The sequence below is a fragment of the Grus americana genome, chromosome 6 (genome assembly GCF_028858705.1).
Source record: "Grus americana isolate bGruAme1 chromosome 6, bGruAme1.mat, whole genome shotgun sequence".
Lineage (NCBI taxonomy): Eukaryota > Metazoa > Chordata > Aves > Gruiformes > Gruidae > Grus > Grus americana.
In genome coordinates, this window is record NC_072857.1 from 39,808,769 (window position 1) to 39,823,969 (window position 15,201).

The following is a 15,201-nucleotide window of genomic DNA, read 5'->3' on the forward strand; positions in this document are numbered from 1 at the left end:
GACCGGAATCCGGCTTCTTTGCCTCACCCTTGTTTCATTTCCAAATTTAAATGTGGGATAATGTTTACAGTAAATACAGGTCACCTCCATGTCTGGGAAGGAATTTCATCTCCATGCACTTCTGTGCTTTCAAAAGAGTTGCATTGTATAGCAAGTCTTTTATTTATAAGCAGTTGGAAAGGGGCTTGTGTTTTAATAAGTGAGTAATCAATGGGTATGACCCATGCTGTTGGTAGCGTATAATTTTCCTGTCTGTAACATGCTCAAGGAGCTCTGTTGACTATTTATGAACTCTGTGCATCACTTAGAAATCAGACTGTGCTGTGAAGTGTAGTCATTTGCTGAAAAGGCAAATAGAAGAGGCCATGTTTTGGAGGAAATCTCATGCCTGAGAGTTGCACTAGGTCCTGGGTGCTTTAGAATCACGCTGTCAGACCACAGCGAGAAAAGGGCTCCTGTGCTTTTTTCAGCCTCTTCCAAAAAGAGCAGAACAGACAGAAATTTCATCCTGGAAGTTTGCTTGCATGGTCATCCCCACAGTCTGGTACTTTTTGCTTGTGCCTGTAGTCATTTCCAGGCAGAGCTGTTGTGAATAATAACTAAACAGAGACTGAGATCTGGTTGTAAGCTACTGAAGAAAGCTTTTTTTCCCTCTGTGCTAGAGGGTTGTATGCTGAGTTCAGATTCAGACAAACCCTTACCAGACTCCCCTGGAACAAGCTTGGAAGGACAGAGCTGTAGTGGAGGGAAGACTGTTTCCAGCTAAAAACGTGATTATAAAAATGATGTTATGGTGGGAAGCAGCTCTGGCCGACACAGTGGCTGCTGGGGGTGGGACTTTGTAGCTCCCTCTGTGCTATTTTCCCTTCAAAGTGGAAGCTGCCTCCTTGCCCAGAGTTGCAGGAGTCCTGTCTTCACCTGCTCCACCCCGCACCTGAGCCTCAGAGCTGGGCAAGGGGCTTTGCAGGCTGACGAGAGGGGACATCAGCCCCAGCTGCAGCCAGGAGGCATGGGAGGGATTGGGTAACTCTCCTATCATCTGCTTTTTTGCTGCTCTGTGATGGGGCGTGGGAGGGAAAGCCGATGACAGGTCAGGCATTTTACCTCGCTCCAGCTCACGCTCTTTCCTGCAGGCCATGTGTAACCTCAGTTTCAGCATTTGTCTGCCCTTGGGACCCAGATTTCCTTTTTGGTCCTGCTCCTGGCCCGCGGCGTGATTGTAAGAAGTCATTTCACAGCTGCCTGCCTTAGTTTCCCCCCACGCAGTGAGTTTTTCAGGATTAGTTACCTCGTGCTTCTCTTTCCCCCGTCTCTAAGAGATGCTGAGCATGAGGTCTACCCAGGGACTAAGTTACCTGTAAAAGAGATCAAAGAAAGGTCCCAGGTACAAAATAAGATTCCTGGTTAGTGGCTTCTGATCTTTCCCATTTCTGGGTTTACAGTCCATTTTTGTTTTGCGATTTTGAGCAAGTCAGTATTTTTGCCTTTCCATGCCTGAAAGCTGCTGTAAGTCCCAGAAAGGCTTTTCCAGCATTAATAACATTTTGTGGCTTCTATCCTGAGGCATATTTAAAAAGGCTTGGTTTTCATAAGGTGGATAATAAGGCGAAAATTGTCTCCTACTACAATTTCTCAAGTCTAGCCCTCCTCCCAGTCAGTACTAGAACTGTCCCCCCTGCTCCTGAGCATTAAATTCAACTGCTTAGCCTTGTTAAAAACTCTAGGTTTAGCTTCCTGCTTAAAGCTGTAATTTTAGATCCTCGGTGGGTATAAATAGACACAAATACACAATGCAGTTATGCTGACTGACATTAACTGGGAATAAAGCCCAAACTTTTATTCCTTCTCTTCACCTCTGCTGTCTGTCTTTCCAACGCAGACACACATACCCGCATGCACACTTGTACAGACTGAGACACTGGAAAGGTTTTTGGAACTTAATCTCCTGCAAAACCTATAGCTTCCCTTCTTCTGTGTAAATTGATCGGTAGGTTTATTGGTTAAAAATATATATGAAACTATACATATCTCCATAACAGGAGCTGTGTGCAGACCTTTGATGGTATTTTTACATGACAATTTGCAAGAACACAAAAGTGTGCAAATTCTGGTGGCTCACCAGAAACACTGGAACACTGGAAGTTTATCATTCCTTCTCCATGACTTTATGTGTAGTGTTTGGAGGAGGAGGTTTTTTCTGGTTTGGAATTTTTCCTTTTTTTTTTTTTTTTTTTTTTTTTTAAAAGAAGAATAATTATAACCCAGCAAATGCTTTTGGAGTTAAAGGGGAAATCATCTCCCATAAGTCCGTCTGGAATGACTCAGCTCTGCTTTGGGGATCTCCAGTGCAGAAATGAGGATATGAATGTGTTTCTCAGCCATTTCTTGAGGGATAGCTGCTTCCCTCATGGCCCCATGGGTCCTTGCTCACCGCCAGTATCCCTCACCCTGGATGAGGGCCATACTCGGCCCTCAGGGATGGGTGGGAGAAGCGAGAGTGCGTAGGAGCTGTGTACGTGCTCATGTGTTAGTACAGTGAAGGACATACCATCTGGGGTCAGCTATCATGGCATCAGTAGGGCACGGTGGCCCCATCTTCATGGGGGACCATCCCAAAGGCTCATTCCCCAGCTTGGCTCCTGCAACTGGAGTTGCTGGCCACGAAAAAGCTGTCTGTAGGCAGCGGATGTTGCCTATCACACATTATCTTTGCCTTCTCCCCCTTGAGCTCTGTTTTTGGCAGCTCTCTGCAGCAGCCGGTCACTGCAGTTTATATATGTGTGTAAAGCAGCTGGTTAGAAATGTTTGGTCAAGGGTTTTCTTTTCCTCTCCCCCATGAAAAATGACTTTTAGACAAACTACTTCCCATGGAGAAATTTCCTTGTGCATGGACATTCCTGGAGGAGGAGGGGATGCCCAAAACACTGAATTGCCTCTGGAGGATGCAAACATCTGACGATGCTTAAACGGAGGAAAAAACCCCCAAACACGTCCATTTTCACTGGACTTGATTGCTTGAGCATGTTTTCTCACAGCAATTATGTATGATTAACTGTAAGCAGTTTCCATGACTGATAAGTCCTTTTCTAAGGGCCTGCTCTGCACTGGCTGCTCAGGGCATGAATTCCCAGTGCTGTCATCCCTGCCCCTTCCCAAGCCTTAAATCCCTCTTGGAGAATAGCATCCGAGGGGATTGTCCGCATCAAGCTGGATTTATAGGAAGCAGGCAAGAAAGGAAGGGGAATATTTTCACATTCTTTTGAAACATACGTTGGAAAATTTCCCTAGGAAAGAAAAGTGCTTACGCAGCTTTAGTTACTGTACATGTGCTTTGGATTGTGTGAAACCCTATCTGCTTTTTCTCAGCAGAGTCCTGATCCCCACATGAGAGAGGCAGACAGATAGGCAGACCGGCAGACCCGGCGACGGTGACTTGCTGCAGAGCCCCTTCAAGATCCCGCAGGCAAGCGCTGAGAAATGTCCCCACAGCCTGCATTTGTCAGTCCAGGAGGGTGGGAGGAAGAGGAGAAGATATTCCTCCTTGGGCTCAGGCCCAAAGAACTTGTGAAAGCAAAATATTCGGAGCGTAAAGTCTTTGCTAGAAAAGATGATCGTGGCTTAGAAATGCCTCAGAGTTTTTATCAGGCAATGAGTCTTAAAGGTTAGAGGGTCTGTTCCCCTGCACCATGTCTTGATGCTGCTGGTGCAGCTGGATAGTCCCTGCCCGTGGCAGAGCATGCTTGGGATGGCAAACCTGGGACAAAACCCTAACAGCACATATGTACAGGAGGGCAGTGAAGGACTGCTCAAACACTCGGCCTGAGTAGTGTCAGGTCTCCAGTACTGCTCTGTCCTATGTGTTGAAGCCCTCACCTCCTGTCCAGAAGGTTTTGGGGCTATATGCTCAGATGGCTTTGTTTGCCTTTCCTGGAAATGAGGAGATTCTCTCCTCTTCTGTGCACATGTGTGTCTCGGAAAAGAGTCTGGGGAAAGAGATGGTTGTGGGCGTATGTGTGTATGTGTGTGGGCAGCCACACTACCACTGTAGACGCCAGCAAAAATGACACCTTTTTGTTACTCCTGGCAGGATCCAAGGGTGAAGGCACCTGTGAGAGTACAGAAAAGCCTCTTCATGCCATAATGGAGATGTGGTGCTGGAGAGTGCAAGGGGCAGCTTCCAGGAGATGACTGGGCTGGTGCTATGGTTTCTCCACTGCTGCTGCCCATGGAAATGTGCGTCCCTGCAGGGGCTCGGCGTATATGTGAGGAGGAAGAGACAGCTCCCCGAGAGCCGGTAAGGCACGGGAAACACTGGCAATGTGAATACCACAAAAACAAAGCTGTTAATAATTACAGCCCAGCAGTGCTGCTAGCAGCTGCTGCTTTTCAGGCTGGACCCTCACCCTAAATAGGTATCTCAGGCACCCCTGGACTCATCTTGGCTGAAAGCTAGGCAGGGTCTGGCAGAACAGGAACTTGGGGGCAGCTTCCAGTCTCCTGAATCAGCATTTCAAAAGCTAGACGTGCTGAGTTACCCACCTTCCTTTCCCCAAGGCATGTGTGTGTATATACAGATATAAAATACACATATAGCTATGTGTTAGTACACACACTCCCGCCTCTGTGAAATGTCAGCCAAAAAATAATTCAAAGATTGCTTGGCCTGGTTCAAATGCTGTTAGGCTTCAGAAATTACACACCCCTCCAGGAATGGGTAAGAGCTGACACAAAGCAGCAATAACCAAAAATTTCCCAGCTGTTGTGTCTGGCCTTTTGAAAACAGGAATTCCTTGGTACAGAACCTGAAACCTTACTCTTTCCATTCGGCATTGCCTGAGGGCGCTAGCGTTAAAAGGATGTATAAGAAAGGATTTATTGTCAGCAAGGCGCTTGTAGCAACAACATTATTTTTTTAAAGACCTGAGTATAGACGGACATTAGGAGGATGGGGGGTAGCCATTGCTAGGTCTGTTTTTCTTCCCAAGACTGTCTGCACAGAGAGCTACTTGCAAGAAACACATTATGCTCCAGAGTGCAATGGCCCTACAATACTTGCAGAGACAGCTCACAGCTCTTCGTGGTTTAGTCAAGTTGGCCGCAGTCAGGGCTAGAGAGACATGAAGCAGAACAGGATCATCTCAGGAGCGCACCATGGGATAACAAGGTATGATGTTCTGCTTGGCCTGTTGTACCTGAGTTTTCTCCAGGGACCTCAAGGGCTGGGGGAACACACACCGCAGATGAATGCAGGAATAGTCTGCGATTCCCTTAGCTGCTGTCAGAGTATGTGTAGATTATTCCTAGAAATTCAGGGAAGGGATGGGAAGCAAGTTTTACCAAGACCTGGATCAAGAGTGGAAGCTGCATCTCCTGGTGCACAGGAGCTGAGGCAGATAGCATCCCCGTGAGAACATCCCTGGCCAGAGCCACAGGAGCTTTCTGGCAACACGAAGGAGCTTTAAAATGCTCCACCGACCCCCACTCTGCCTTCCATAGGCCTTTGGTACATGACTTGATGGATTAAAGCTTCAAGTAAAACACTCAAAAGCCCAAAATACTATTGCAATACACATGGTATATCTCACCTTGAGAATATAGAAACCCACAGCTTTTAAGCCAGCACACATTTCCTCTAGCTTATAACACTACTGCAGCTATTCCCAGGGCAGTAAAAACCTACTGTTCTTTGATGTGGACATTTCCCCTTCATGGCTTGTGACATGTCTCTAGCTCAAAAGGTTGTTGGTAGTGTGTCTTCAGTTGCATAAGGAATGCTGCACAGATTTATGCTAAATGTCGTGCTTCCTCTGACAAAAGCAAATCTGTGGGAGCTCAGAGCTCTCCTCCTTCCAGCCTCCCCCCAGGCCATCCACATCTTCCCTCCATCTGAGGATACAAACATGCAGCTATTTCAGTGCAGACTCCTATTGTTCGCAGAGTGCTTTGATGATAGAAACCAAACTTTGTACTTGGAGTACTTAATTGGGTACCAGCACAAACTCTGATTTATAGCAGTATATATAGCCGTGTTCTACATTTTATTAATGCTGTATGCATAATCATGCCACTAAAGTCAGATCCTTTCAGTCAGAACTCGAGACATGAGGCTGAATATTGGGATCTGGGCATTGTGATAAAATTTTGAATAATCAGAATCTCAAACAGTTGGAAATCACAACTCAATCATCACTCAATTCTACAGAGTGTTACTTTTAAAGGTTTCTTTCAATATATAGATGCATGAAACAAAATCTGGTGCAAAACAGTTAGACTTGGTGAGCATTTTAGTATGAGATAAGTGTCAAAAATGACCTAGATGGAAATGTGAAAAAGACAAGTCATGATTTCTCTCATGGCTTTAACAACGATTAGTTTGAGTTTTTAGTAACAAATGCTGCAAATACAAAATCCTGGAAGAGAGGGTTGAAAAGTCCCTGGTGCTTATTTTGGCTCTAAGAAACCTGGATTTTTTGAAGTGAAGAACATCTGCAGCTCCTGTTGATTTCAGAAGGACACTACCTCCAGGATTTGAACAACATACGGTGGAAACAGTTAAACACGAATCATTCATCACATAAGTCAGCACTAAGAAAATGATCTCATATTTATTTATGTCCTATCCGAATTTGTACTCATTTCCTCTGTGAAAGGTAATACAGGTAGTAAGTTCTTCAGTATTCCTGTGACCATGTTTCTCTGTACCTTACAACTATCGCACTGGCCAGCCTTCAGCTTTGTCCTTGCAGTAGGGAAGCTGAAGACCTGGGGTCATCCTTACATCAGTGAAGTTAATCTGTAAGTGGAATATAAAGAGCTAATCCAATTAACAGTAAAAACTAATCAATTGGCACATGCTATTAACAAGTCCATCAAATGAATAAGGTGCCTTTAACCAAGGATTAAAATCTTCTCCATCACTTACTGTCATTTTGTTTCGAACCATTAGTAATTTGTACCTATAGCATGTGTACAGTGTCCAATACTCATTTCTTGTTTAGCCATCCAGGGATTCATCATGGAGCTAGGAAGAAATATTCAGTAGTATATCCAATTCTAGGAGTAGTTTTTTCAGATTTTTAAGTTGATCAGTATTTCCAGTAACTGGTAGAGCTGTGTAAGTGGAGACACAGTTGGTAGTATTATAATTATAGTTATATTCCATGATGTTTTATTTAAATTGACTTTATTTCTTCTCCAGTCTAAGTAATGTTGCTATGTTATTTTTATGATGTAGTCCTGTGGTTTCTAAACTAAGGCCCACAGAATCCTGCAGGCTGACTGTTGCAGAGCTGGTCCATGGGTTGCACCAAGCTGGAGATTCAAAGAGGGCCCTCGCTAGCTGAGATGAAGCTTTATGTCCCACTGCAACAGGGCTTGGCATGTTAAATGTGCACCCTGGCATGTGATGGGACCTGTTGCTGCTTAGTAGTTCCACACACACCAAAATTAAAACAGATTTGGGAACCACTTACCTGCTACATTCTTGTTCTCAAAGGGGTATGGCTTTGTCAGTATTTTACAAAGAATTAAGTCTAAGGCATGACCCTGGAGAAAGAAGTATTTAATTGGTTCAGAAAGAGCTAAACCTGCTCCCATAGCAATCAAAGGAGGTTTTGCCATTGTTTTATGGAGTTGGAGCACGGGATTCAGAGCATCCCGTGATGGCTGCTTTGGGTTATGGGAGTTATGATTATGGTTTCTATTGCTGTTCTTTGAGTCACAGCTTGTTCCAGGTGCATAAAATTCAAAAAGCTAAGGTTTTGGTGTATGAAATAGAGACAGGCTGGGGAAATGGAGGGAGATGGGATGGGACGGGGACTCCAGGTGCAATTTCAGCCCATGGGCTGGAAGGGATACGTGGCATCTTTCATTTCCCCCACTGTGGAGCTAATCTGAAATTCTGAAAAGATCTTCCCGCTATAAAAGAACTTGTACTTACTACACTGTCCTGGTTTTGGTGGGATAGAGTTAATTTTCTTCCCAGCAGCTGATATAGTGCTGTGTTTTAGATTTAGGATGAAAATAATGTTGATAACACACTGATATTTTAGTGGTTGCCAAGCAGTCAGGGACTTCTCAGCTTCTCATACTGCCCTGCCAAAGAAAGGCGAGGGGAGCCCAAGAAGCTGGGAGGGGACGCAACCAGGACAGCTGACCCAAAGTGGCCAAAGGGATACTCCATACCATATGACGTCATGCTCTGTATATCACTGGGCAGTTGGCCGGGAGGTGGGGCAGCTCAGGAACTTGCTGAGCATCAGCTTCTAGTATAGAGCAATTGTGCTGTGCATCACTTGTTTTGTATATTCTATTATTAGTAGTATTAGTATTATTATCATCATCATCTTCCTTTTCTGTCCTATGAAACTGACTTTATCTCAGTCCATGAGTTTTACCTTTTTCTTTTCGATTCTCTCCCCCATCCCGCGGAGGGAGTGGGAGGGAGTGAGCAAACAGCTGTGTGGTTGTTTTAGCTGCTTGCTGAGTTAAACCACAACATACAGAAAGACTTCTTCATGGTGGTACAAGTGATGGTTATGGTGATGTCAACCCAACTGAGAGGTGTGAGGCAAGGCATGTGCATCTCCAAACAGGCAGAAAAGAAACCACAGTTCATTTCAAAGCCTGGCCTGGGGCTGGTTCTCCCCCCTAGCCTGCACAGCGCTACAACTGATTTCAGGGTGGAGGTGCAGGGCTATGGGATGGGGCACCAGGCTGGAAGAAGAGGGTTCAAGAGTGTTGTAAAGGCATGTGGGTCCTGGCTTCCAGAAGTTTTGGGTATGCTAACATCAAAGCTTTTGTCCATCGCTGTCGTAATAGGTGAGGACCTCACTGTCTTTAACATAATCACTTTCCTCAAACCTTGTGTTTCAGTGTGGAAAAAGCAGTAGAAGGTATCTTATCTCCGGACATATGGGAAACTTGCCATAGGAACTGAACCTGTGTCTCCCAAAGCTCCAGGCTCAGACTAAATCAACAGATAACTCCTGCCCTCTTCCTCTGCAGCCACTGATCCGGAAAAAGCTGTGGCTATAATCTGGTGCTAAATCTCTTCAGATCAAATAGCTTTGCTCTTAACAAAATAATCCTATAGAATGACTTGGCTTTCAGCTGAGAGCAGGAGGAAGATCTGGGCAGTGTATTGCAGTCAGGGCATGGCACCAGGAAATTAAACTTTATTATGTGTGCTCTGGCAACGAAGTGCACACGGAAGTGATGTTTATGGCACTTGCACCATGATTCTGTCTCTTAATTCTTAATCCTTCGCCCATCACAGTACGGTTGGAAAGTTTTCTTAGGGGAAAGCAAGGCTAATTTCAAGGCTTACTGTTGAGAAAAAAAAAAATATCTGGCTGTGGAGTTTTCCTCCTTTCTTTTTTTAAGCTGCCGGACAAGCTGACTGCTCTGACCGGCTTGTCTATGTTCACTTCTGGAGTGAGCGTGTCAGGTGGGGCATAAGCCAGATATATATCAAGGGTAGGTTCATCAGCAAGATAGCTTGATCCTCTGACACTCACTTTCCTCTTCTGCTGACGGTACCGCATGGTCACGAGACCAAGACCACCGATGTGCCTCCTGTTTGGATCTCAGGGCAGAATATAGATGGATTTGTGCATCACCGTCACTACCCAGACCCACAGAGTAAGGGACAAAAGAGCCACTTTGAGACCAGCTAGTCTGCCACATGGGAGCATGGTAATAAGACTGTGGATTAGCAATCTGGTATTTATCTTTTTTTTTTTTTTTTTTTTTTTCCTCCAGCACTAGGAACCTGGTAGCGGTAATGAAAGTCTGAAGCCATGGTTTTGGTTCCTTTCTAATTTAAAGATTAGATACCAGACTACGAGTCAAGAGCTTTGGTGGCTGGTCTTTAGCTATACTGTAAATCTTTTTCCATTTCCTCTGGCCAAAGCTGGAGTTGTGACCCAAAGCAAAATCTTCAGCCACTGTCAAGTTGCTGGGTAAAGTTTGCCTCAGGGAAACTCTGTTACGCTGGTGAATTCCCAGATTTTATTTTAGGGTATCATAATCCTGATAATCAGAGGACCTGTCTCTAAGGCTCTATTCCATGGAAATATTTGTGATTTTCAGAAGAATACCTTCTCTGTTAACAATAGCACTTACTGAACCTTCAGTTAGCTTGCATCCATGTTCAGGAGGTATTTTGCCAAGCATGAGCATGAGGAGGTGCGTAAGGGGCAGGTTGGTAATTTACAGTGAAAAAAAAAACATTTCCTGAGAGGCTTTTGAGGAGAAAATGAAGAGATGCATTCAGTATGTGCAGGTCTCAGCCAGCTAGAGATATCTATATTTCAGACATTGTGCAGATATCCAATAAGGCAAAATACAACTCTCCTTAACTAGAGCTGCAAATGACGCATTTATAATTGGAGCCCCAGGAACAAGGGGTTTGTGGTTCAGTCCTACTCAACACTTCTCAGTCCCTGTGTGAGCTTGAGCTTTCAATTCATTCAACACATTAATGCTGAGTATTGTTGAAGCCACCAGGTCTCTCTCCAATGGATTTCAAATCTATTTATTATACAGGATCTCTCTGTTCCCAAATATATACTTGTTTAAAATTGGTGGAAAAAGTTTGGCTAGGCTTGTTCAGAACTGGATCTTTGCTCGCTCACAAGGTTCATGAACCTTCACAACTCTCTAGGTGAACTTAGCCTGACTTTCCCATGTATAACCAAATCCCAGCCCAGGTCAATCTCATTTGGTTTCACGTTTCACTACAGACATTTTTTTTATAGCTCCAGTTTTAAAGACCTGAGCGTGGGACAGATACAGGGCTCCATAAACACAGGCAATAGCCATAATAATAGTTGTGCATGTCATTTGTTGTATCTGATGCTGAAATATATTTCCCCGTAGCAAAATCCTGGAGTAAGTGTGATGTGAATTAGTAGCAAAGTAGAAATAGAAGAGGAGTGTTTATGATTCATATGTTAAAATAATTCCACCCAAGTTTGATTTACACCAAACCTCACAGTATTTCTGTTTGGTCTAAGGCATTGCAAGTTTGCAAAAGTACCCAAAATATTGAGGGAGGTAGCTCGGTTTGTTCTGAAATGACCACAAAAGGGCAAAGGCATTGGTTAGAAATGTACACTGTAACACATAGTATATGAAGTCTGCCAAAAAGTCTGAATTAGACAATTCTGTCATGCTATTTCCTTATAAGAGCCCAAAGAGGCGGTGCTTTATGTCAAGAAGCATGAGTCAATCCTCAGAGGAGGATGCTCAAATGGAAAACAGATCGAAGGAGGGCTCTGCGGGCTGTGCTGCTGCAGGTCCTGTCCCTTGAAGTGAAAAGCAGAGGAAGGGAGGAAAAATGGGATCGGTAACAAATGATGTGATGGCAGAGTGTCAATCACAGCGGAATTTCATTCTGGCCCTGTATTACAGCAGTGCTGGGAGTGCTGCTCCAGCGAAGGCTGCGTCAGCACTTTGTTTAGCTTATACACCGATTTATTATCTACCCTTTGGGCTGAGGCTGATTTTTCTAGGAGTTAACCTGGCAACAGTTCTCTTCATGTATTTTCAGCTAGTGTGCAGCTCAAGAGTTGTTTAACCTCTCACCCCTGCGGCCTCAGTCCCACGGCACCTACCACGGCACAATTTTCTTGGAGTAACTGGGGCGGTAAGCTTGAAATCCAGGCTCTACAGCAAAGACAAGGGTTTGCGCGCAGCTCCCCCATCCTCAGAAAACACCTGCACCCTGTCCCCATCCTGTCCTTAGGCTGAAAGTCCTTTGGGAGCTGATAGAATTGGTGGATATTTTGGGGCAGTTCCCAGCTAGTTTGAACACGAACATCGTGTGTGCCAAGGGCAGTGATTTACAATTGCAAGTGGTGGAATTGTCCTACCTAATTAGCTACTGCCTGTCGGGAAAGCTGGAATAAATGTGTCGTCTTCATCTCATTCTGTTGTGAAGTAAAACGCAATAGCTTAAAATCCCCTGTCTTTGAAATGGGACGTGAATGCAGTCAGCTTGCCTGGTGGGTGATGGCTCATTAACCCATGATAACTTGATCAGACCAAGCTGAGAGAACGAACGGCAATAAATTGCTAGACTGAGATGCTGTTCTCCCAGAAGCTCTGGTGCTGCTTGGATCGGAAGCTACAGCACCGCTTGCTGTAGTGTGAAGCCTCTTGCTTAAATCAATCTCCGTGCCTGAAGTTTGGAGCGTGGTAAATATGTCACCAGTTCTTAAAACATCTCCCGGGACCCATATACCAGGAAGGCTGACTTCTATGTCAGACAAACTGGCAGAAATTTTAGAATTAGTAGGCACTTGGATAAAACTGACAGATCGGGGAGGAGATAGTGTGGCATCCGTAGGGAGAAATCACACTTCACAAATCTATTGCAACTATTTGAAGTGTCAAACAACCTTCGGCTGAGGCTGAGCTGGCTGACAGAGTTAGGAGGTTTTTAACAAGACCCCTCACCAGAAGCTTTTGGAGTACTCACATTGTCATAGGGGGGAGGGAAAGGCTTTTCAGCCATTACAAAGTTGTAATAATAGCAAACAAAGGAGAGGAGGAAATCTGCAGATTTTACAGTGAAGTGTTTTACAAATACTTGGGAGTGTGATGGCGAAAGTGATCATGTTTACTAATAATATGTAATTATTTGGAACTAAAGCTGGCTGCAAAGAGATGCAAAGGATCTCCCGGTACTGAGGGGACATTCGGCAAAATGGCAGATGAGGTTTGATTTTGCCAAATGCAGGATAAAGCACACAGGAGAGAGGAACCCCAACCACAAGCACACCCAGTTATCAAGCTCCAGAAAGTTTATTATGGATTGGCCTGTTCAAACATCCCCGTGGTGCTCACTAGAGACCAAAAGGTAGGACTTATCACAGACAAATAGCAAACAGCACAGAAAACACTCTGTGTGATTATAGAAATCCCTGGTGTAGGGATTCTGTGTGCAGTCCTATTCATCTTGCCTTATGATGGATATAGTGGAAAGGCACAGAGGAGGAAAACAAGTAAAGGAATGAGTGCCTGGAAGGGATACGGGAGAGGGCTTTTGATCACAGATGGCATGGAGAATCCAACATAGAAACTCCTCGTCAGGGACTGAAAATGTAAGAGGATTCAGGACAGCGCAGGTCAGGTTCAGGGAGGAGGAATCCATCTATGCCGCCGGTGGTTCCTGACCCGCTGCCTGCTCCAAGGAGGAGGGCATGTGAAGGGGAGGATCCCTGCAGGCTCCCCTCTTCTTGCCCTCACTCCCTAGCTATGGTCAGGGTACTAGGTTTAATGGGCCTTTGATTTGGCCTCAAAAAGAGCTGTTGCTATGATACTTTCTGCCCTATGCCATACCTTCAGCTGCCATTAGGGTCTATTCACGTGCTCTTTTCTAGCTGAAGACCTTACAATGCCGGTCTGCTCCAGCAGCTTGCCATGACCATCTCCTAAGGATAACCCTCCCCTTTTCCAGCACAGATCGCCCTTGGTCCTTCTCAGTCAAAGCCATATATGTCAGTGAAGCCTCTTTAAATAAAGTGCTTAAGCGAAAGGGCCATGCTTGCACTGAAACGCTGTTGGGAATCAGCAAGCAACCTCTGCTAAAAGGAAGGTGGTGACAAGCTAAAGGCACGGATGCCTTTTTATGCACAGCTACAGGATGGAACACGCTTCCCAGGAGCAGGTATATGAACCTGCATTGGTTTATAAATCAATCCACCTCTTGGCTGGAAGCTCCCATTCTGGTAAAGAGGTTTTGGGTGTATTTAAAACTGCACCCAGTCAGTATTTACTTTTGATTTACAGAACAAAAATCCATTCAAGCTAGGTAAGGTTATCTACCCTTGTTCTTAACTGCGACGGTTTAAACTCTGGTCCAAGATCCCAGTGGGAAACTTTTCCTGGGAAGCCCTAAAATCTGGTGGCAGATGAACCTATGCCACAAACTGAGGGTGGTTGGTTTTAGAGCAATAAATGAAACATCTTTTGTGACCGATTTCACTGTGGAAGTCCAACAAGGCAAGCAGTTGATCTTGAAAGGAGATCTGGCCAGATGAAAGAGTATTTGATGATGAGGGAGAGTTTTTGGGCTGTAATGGGGGTGGAAATACTAATGAAACACTGTACTGGAGGAGAGGTCTATCTTTCTGCTAGGATTTGAGCTCTTTTTGTACTGTGTCACCCACATCAGTGTTCACAGCAGCTCAGCTGTGTCCCTACACACCTCCAAAGTCTGTCACATAGTTACTATTTTACAGAGATTTTTGAGTCCTTTTAACAGAGGAGTTAGGCTTTTCCAAAGAAAAAACATATAAAATTTCACCTTAAATGACCAAAGTCCTGAAATACAAGGTTAAATGGCCAGAGTGAAGGGCCTAGTTTCCAGAAAGCAGGTGCTTCAGGGCTGCAAAAGGAAGCCACCCAAATTATGAGCTAAGCTGGAGCACTGAAGCTGCACGCAGGAAGGTATCCAGTGATTGCTGGAGAATAGCTTGTCTTGGTCACCGACCAGGATGATTGCATGTTAAAGTTATTGCTCTTCCCAGATATCCACCACGCACTACGAGTCAGTGGCCAAAATCAATTAGGAGTGATCACATCACACCACAGAAGGCAAATATACTGTCAGTCTTTCATTGAGCAACAGTACTGCTTATTAGCTTATTGAGGATGTAATAGGAATAGCAACGGGTGAAGAGTTCATGACAGATTATTTATGCATTAGATTTCCTCCTGTTCGGTCTGTTTGCAAATTGACCTTGACTTTCCCCAATACGTTCATAATTCAGAACTACTTGGTAACTAATTCCAGTGGCACAGCTCATTTGAGAAGGCTCCATTTCAGCCTTCTGGTATCTGAAAGGTGGGCTGGTTTTTTTAACGACACTTAACTCTTTCCATCCAAAGGTTTCAAGGGGCTCTGTATCATGCCAGAGATGTTTTACAGGAGCCTGTATCATGATGGAGATGTTTTATGGAAGTAGTATGGTGAAATACAGGGAGACCCAGCAGCCAAGCGTCAAGAGCAGAACCCTTCCACTGCCTTCCTTTGAGCTCAATGCTTTAGCCCCTGAACTCGGCATCCATGGCCACATGCAAAGCCTGATGACATCCCTGAGTGCCTTCCCACTGAGCCCTATAGGTTTTGGGTCAATGCTAGGTCTCCTTGGTCCTCTGTCTGTGATATCACAGCCTGCTTACATACAAATG

At 44.8% G+C, this 15,201-nt stretch overlaps 1 long non-coding RNA gene across 1 annotated transcript in view; it reads left to right on the forward strand.

Moving 5' to 3' along the window:
- Nucleotides 1–4,113: 4,113 nt before the first annotated feature.
- The window catches only part of LOC129208329 (uncharacterized), a 65,259-nt gene continuing 54,171 nt past the window's right edge, over nucleotides 4,114–15,201 (forward strand). The window contains exon 1 of the long non-coding RNA XR_008577774.1: nucleotides 4,114–4,294. This is a non-coding gene — a long non-coding RNA (uncharacterized LOC129208329). The remainder of the gene's footprint in view (nucleotides 4,295–15,201) is intronic.